The following is a 7,512-nucleotide window of genomic DNA, read 5'->3' on the forward strand; positions in this document are numbered from 1 at the left end:
ATATTGACGTATTTTTTCAGTTCTTTTTTAATGATGATTTGGTGTTATCTTATAGTGACGCGTTATATCACCATTATGTTTTTAACGGTAGACAATTACCAAAATGAAACCTAAACTACATTATGTTTAATTTTGAAATAAAAATAAAGTTTAGGTGCCAAAATGAAAGAAAAATAATATAGGTACTAAATACATAGTTTATCCTAATATGTATTAGAGAGACTTAATATAAAAATATATCTAAATAATACTTTTTTTATTTAAGTGTTTAATTTTTCGGTCAATGTATAAGTCTAACGTTAAAAATGTTATTATTTTAAGTGCCTAAATCATAACAATCATTAAAAATATGTGTTAAAAATCAGTCAATCAATTAATTTTTAACACATAACCTAATTTTAATATCATTTTAATTTTTTAAAAGTTAAAATTCATAAATTTTCATTAAAGACATCAATTTCTGTTTTTAGAAAATACCTCAAGATCTTCAATTTTGTCTTCGATCACTATCACTATTGGCAATCAAGTACTCATCGATCGACCACTCACCCATTATTAGGATGAATGTGTGTTGAGATTTAGGAATTTAGGGTTTGAATTTAAAGATTTGAGCATATAGATTTTGGGGATTGGATCTACAAGAAATAATCAATTACATGTGAATAGGTGGTGATAGATAGGTAGGCGGCCGACGAGGTGGCATCGACAAAAAACGGTCAGCGAGTATGGTTGATACTTTGGGATTAAGGATTTTGGTACTTTTACGAGATTCTAGAAATTTTTTGAGAGGTTTTTTAAATAATAATAATTTTAAGTTTTTTAATAATTTTTTAAATATAAGCATCAACAAGGGACGATCAATGAGTGGTTGATGACATTTTTTAACGGTCGTTATGTCATAGATACTTAAAATGATAACGTTGTAACGTTAGACACCACATACGAAATAAAGTTTAGGCACCTAAATGAAAAAAGATGTATAGTTTGAAAAAAAATTGTATTAAGTCTATTGAAAGACACATATTATGAGATAATTCTTCTAATTAGTTTATTTTATTCACAACATTAAGATTCAAATTCTTGATATTATTTAAAGGATTTAACGCTTCATTTGTTAGATCAACGTGTAGTTAGTGACTTTAAGATAAATTTAACACAATGTTTTAATTCTTTTTATAAAGTACACAAATGGTCACTATTATCATGTTGAAATATTTTTTTATCATTGAAATTATAAAATAGCTTTAAAATTTATCAAATTGCTATGAAATGGTTGTTTCATATAATAAAATAGTGATGAATTTTGATAAGTTTAGAGATCATTTTGTAATAATTCAATAAGTTTAGAGATCATTTTGTAATAATTCAATAAGTTAATGATAATTTTGCAATAGTTTAATAAAATTTAACCATTTGAAATTGAACCCTCACACCCTCTATCATTCATGATGCTCTAACCTGGGTCCTAAAGGAATAATAATAATTCTTTTACCACTGAGGTCGTTTAGTTCGTGCTAGTTAGAATTAGAGTGAGAGAATAAGAACCATAGTGGGATCATGGTAAAGGCTAAAATGATAAAAGTGATGAATGTGAAGCACTAAATATATAAAATCATTAATTATATCATTTAGCAAAGCATGATAGAAGATTACAAAGTTGTATAGGATTGGACATCAGGGAAGTTCTGCTGTGAGGCGGTTAAAATAAATTTATAAAATGGCGTGATTGGTTAAACAAGTGATCTGTTAAAATCGATATCGGAAATGTTGTATGATTTAACCAGAAATATTATTTGAGTTGGTAATAAAAACGGTAATAACCGGTTATGTTATCGTCCTATGTAAAATACGCCAAAAATATAGATGATAAATAACTGGTTAATTACTGGAAACATTATCAAGCATAATAATATATTATGTAGCGCTTATATAATGTAATAGGTAGTTCCTTTTTAAAGATGATGGGGCTTTGGAAATCCGACGATAACATAACCAGTTAATTACTGGAAACATTATCAAGCATAATAGCATAATAGGTAATGCTTATATAACTTAATAGGTAGCGCCTTTTTAAAGTTGATGGGGCTTTGGAAATTTGACGATAACAAAATAGGTTAATTACTTAATTTGTTATTAGTATTATCAACATATTAGGTAACGCCTAAAATGTTACCAAAGTTTAAATTGATAGAGCCTTAGAAATCCGACGATAACATAACCGGTTAATTACTGGAAATATTATCAAGCATAATAACATATTAGGTAGAGCTTATATAACGTAATAGGTAGCGCCTTTTTAAAGCTGATGGGCTTTGGAAATCCGACGACAACAAAATAGGTTAATTACTTAATTTGTTATTAGTATTATCAACATATTAGGTAATGCCTAAAATGTTACCAAAGTTTAAGCTAATAGAGCCTTAGAAATCCGACGATAACATAACCGGTTAATTACTGGAAACATTATCAATAATCGGTTTTGATGTTTTAAGAATCAATATTTTTCATACTTGTATCAATACTTTATGTGTGCATCTCGTTTGGGATGCATACTAGACAAAAACTATCGATACAAATACAAAAAGTATTGATACTCTATGTTTACATATCTTGTCATTAAACTGGTATATTTTTATCGCTAACATTGTAAATTTACCTATTACCTTCAAATAATCGGTTTTGAAGTTTTAAAATCGATATTTTTCATATTTGTATCGATACTTTCTTTTTACTTGCTTAAGTTTAGGAAGCATACTGGACATAAAGTATCGATACACATAAAAAAAAGTATTGATACTTTATGTTAACGTATTTTATCATAAACCGATATCTTTTTACCGCTAACATTGTAAATTTACCTATTACTTTAAGTTAATCGGTTTCAAAGTTTTAAGAATCGATACTTTTCATGCTTGTATCGATACTTTCTCTTTACTTACTTAAGATTGGGAAGCATACTGGACAAAAGTATCAATACACATAAAAAAAAGTATCGATATTTTATGTTAACGTATTTTATCATAAACCAGTATCTTTGAACCTCTAACATTGTAAAGTTACCTATTACTTTAAGTTAATCGGTTTCGAAGTTTCAAGAATCGATATTTTTCATACTTGTATCGATACTTTCTTTTTACTTCTAGTTTATGTTTACTCATTTTGTCATTAAACGTGTATATTTTTACCACTTACATTGTAAATTTATCTATTACTTTAAAGTAATAAATGTTGAATTCGATACTTATTAATTGTACATACCTAAATATGTCCTAAGAAATTAATGTTGTAACCACCCTTCAACTACCACATCCTAATATAATTAAAAGCACCACTGAAGCATGTTGTTTTATGAACCTTTACTTACTTACATCTCCATTAACTCCTGTTGGGACCACTGAACTTTCGAAACACAAGCAAATTTTTTTCGTTCTTTTGAACCATTAGTTATGGATCATATTGTATCAGACAATGTTAAGCTAACCGAGGAATGACATGAAGTACTTATTGTTGATGAATCTGACAGATTAGTTGGTCGTCTCTTCTCTTCACGTGAGGAAGCTTGGGACTTTTACAAGGAATTCGCACGGAAACATGGTTTTAGTGCACATCGCGGAATAACACGCCTTGATAAGGAAGAGAATGTGACGACACAAGAATCTTGTTGTTCAAAAGAAGGGTTTCGAGTATCCAAAGTAATATTGTTGATCGTCAACATGCTCATACGCCAGTCATAAGAACCAGATGCAAGGCTAAAGTTGTCATTACAGCAACAAATATAAACGATCAGTGGGTTCTAAGTAAGTCTTCTCAGCAACATAATCATGCATTGTGCACACCTGCTATGACACCATTTATGAGTTCAAATAGAGCTGTGAGTAAGGTTGATGTGAATGAGGCAACAACATTGAAAGACGTCGGTGTTGACACATCACAAGTAACGAATTATTTAACGCATCAGGTAAAGGGTTATCATAATGTTGGATTTACACATAAAGACCTCTACAATGAACTTCAAAGAGGTAAATCAAAGGAAATCTTCAATGGGGATATGAATGCACTTATTGCTTACTTTGATTATAAGAAACATGATGATCTCGGGTTTTTCTGACATACTAGGTAGATGAATCAGGGGCGTTGCATAATCTTATTTGGGTTGATTCTACGTCGAGATAAGATTACATGTGCTTCAGTGATGTAATTGTGTTCAACACAACGTACAAAGATAATTTGTATGGTTGACCAATTATGCCTATTGTCGATGTCAATCATCACCATAACACAATAGTGTTTGCTACTGCCATAATCACTGACGAAACGTCCCAATCTTTCAAGTGGGTGGTAAATAATTTTTTTAAGACATGATGAATAAATCACCTATTTTAGTTGTCAATGATGGGGATAGAGCAATGCAGAAGGCTATCAAATCTATTATCCCTTTTGCTAAGCACAAATTATGTTCTTGGCATCTTTCTCGTAATACACAAGCTAATATTAATAACCCCAAATTTATAGCAGTATTCTCAAAATGCATGGCGTCCTCATGGATAATCGAGGAATTTGATACTCAATGGCATTCAATTGTTTCAAAATTCAATGTCGAAAAGCATCCATGGGTAAATGAGAAGGGAAATACTTGGCACTTATGGGCACAAGCATATCTAGTCATTTCTTTGTCAATATTCACTCAACACAAAGGTGCGAGTCTATGAATGTTTCACTCGCGATTGCACTGAAAAACAAGAATACATATTTAGATGGTGTTCGTGCACTTGAAGAAGGAATTAGTATAATGCATATCAACGAGTTAAAAGCGGATTACTTAAGTTCCCAGACGAAGCCCTTCCAGCTCACAAAACTGATTGACCTTGAAAGCCATGTTGCTGAGATTTATACACTCGAATCTTTTCGTTTGTTCTAAGAAGAACTTCAACGGGAGACATTGTACCGACTTCTGGAAGAGATTCAGTCCTTATCAGATGAATGTCAAAATTATATTTTGACAAAGTACAAAGAAAAAATAAGAGATTTGAAATCAAAACTGATTTTGGTACGAAAACCCTAACATACTCCTGTAGAAAATTTGAGACCATCGAAATTCCATGTCGCCATCAACTTCACGTTTTGAAGCACTTTGATTACACATCTTTACCTAAGTCTTTTATTCTAATTAGGTGGACTAAGGATGCGAAGGCTTGTGCACTAAGTTTTGTTGACTTGAATGTACCTCCAGAAGTAGTGCAAATGGCAAGGTTCACTGCTCTACGTGCAACGTCAAGTTGGTTTTGCTACATTGCATCAAAGACAGATGTGTCTTTTAAAACCGCAAGAGATGAGATTAAAAGACTAACGGCCAAATTCGAAAACTCATTTGGTTTGAATGATTCAGTCAACTGAAGAAGTGTAGTAAACAACGTTTGCGACCCTAAACGAAAATAACGAAAGTGAAAAGAAGTAGCAAAGAACAAGGTCGAGAAGAAAATTAGACGATGTGAGTTCTGCAATGGCGAGGGACATAACAAACTAACATGTCCTCAAGTTAAGCTCAGTTTGGAAACAAGCACACAACCTACATCAATTGATTATTTTGAAGACGGGATAGAATGGTCGACTGATCCCTCAAATGATGACAATGATGTGAGTTACTATATATATTTTACAATGTTGTCTTCAATTTTTAATGCTTATTTATAATTTCAATATGTCTATTACGTTTCAGGATAATGACGACATTTGGAATAATGTAAGTCCTGATCTACATATATCGTAAGTATCAGCATAACTTGTACTATGTATAACAAACATGTACAACAACCTATTGCTAACTTTGCTCATCTCATACATAATTACATTCACATACAAAATTATAATTCATATACAAAATTTCACTTACATCATCGGGGCTTATATTTGTACATGTGTCTGATGGAAGCTATTATCACCGTTTCTCTCCTTATATTTTGATCGTGGCTTATGAGATCATTTAATATTCTCATACGATTTCATTCTCCAACAACCTATATTAAAATTGTCAATATGTTAACCACATCATTCAATCTATGACTTTTAACATTTTAACCGCAAACTAATTTTTCATTCCACTTACCAAATCATATGTTGACCCTCTAGCAACGATCCCTTCCGTTCGCATAATTACATAAATGCCACAATCATATCTGTTAAAATAATTGAATATCATACATGTAAAATATGAAACCTGTATAAATTGCGCGTTCAATTTATGCACATCTCATACCCATTCAATTTCTCATTTATCTTATGCTCCACAAATTTGAAATCTTTCAATAAGACCTTCAGATGCTCATATGCATTTACAAAATGTCTTCCTTATTATATTTATCATCTAATATGGTAATCTGCATTAAAAAATATCAAGTTATGATCCAAACAAATTATGCATTATAAATTATTGTTTCCTTTCATACATACCAATTTCCTAGCATCTTTCACTCTCTTTTTGGCCCCTAGAGTTGAAAATATACTATCGTATATCGTTACAACACAAGAAACCATATCCAACACCAACAGATACTAATGGGAACCATTGTCGTTTATTGTAATAAGGATCAGTAATAAATGTCACACCCAATTTGACAAAATTCAACATTATCATCTACCAAAACACTATTTGCAATTCGTATGGTATCTTATCGTGTCACAATCGGTTAATTTCGAATTGTCTTTCAATATCATCTCCCAAAAGACCGCAACATTGTCAACACTTGCAATGCCATCCAATGTCATTTTCTGTATTTACGCGACAATCATTATTAATTGACCATCTATAACACTACTTTTCAACATTTATTAATTTAAATCACCGCTAAGTTATATGGAATGTAGCCAATCTTCCCATTAACAAGTATCTTATTTGATTCGTAAACTAATACCCAGCCAACCAAATCAATAACCTAACAAAATTAACTACACAATTTCAACATATTCACTAGGTTTTAACATTTTTACTTTCTACTTACCACACCGCTAACCCATTCCATAGGCTTCAACGTTGCAATGTCGATACTGTGGCGTATTGATTTCTCATTTCGATTACAATATCGTTGTATGAAGAATTTGGATTAATATTTTGTCATGAAATATTTAAATATCACTTATAAATCAATATATTTCATTGACCTCGATTGTAACCCACTATTCCATATATATTCACACATTACACTTTCGTATTCACCAATTTCTCTTGGTGTTTTCATTTTTTCAACCTACAATTTTGCTTACAATTATTTGTCACAACACAATAATGAAAATCAAATTCAGTTTTCTTTTATGCAGCTTATCTTCTGCTTCTTCTTCTTGGGTGGAGGATATTCTGAATCCAGCTTAGAATCCATTACAATCTCCGGTGTCCGCATAACATTAACATCCTTCCTCCTCACTTCATCCATCTTTTCTTCTTTATCTTTTTTAAATTCATCTTATTTTTCCTCCACATAACTCTTCATATCTTTTATTTCAACCTTCATTTTTTCCCCT

This window comes from Hibiscus syriacus, unplaced genomic scaffold (genome assembly GCF_006381635.1).
Source record: "Hibiscus syriacus cultivar Baekdansim isolate YM2019G1 unplaced genomic scaffold, ASM638163v2 tig00004035_pilon, whole genome shotgun sequence".
Lineage (NCBI taxonomy): Eukaryota > Viridiplantae > Streptophyta > Magnoliopsida > Malvales > Malvaceae > Hibiscus > Hibiscus syriacus.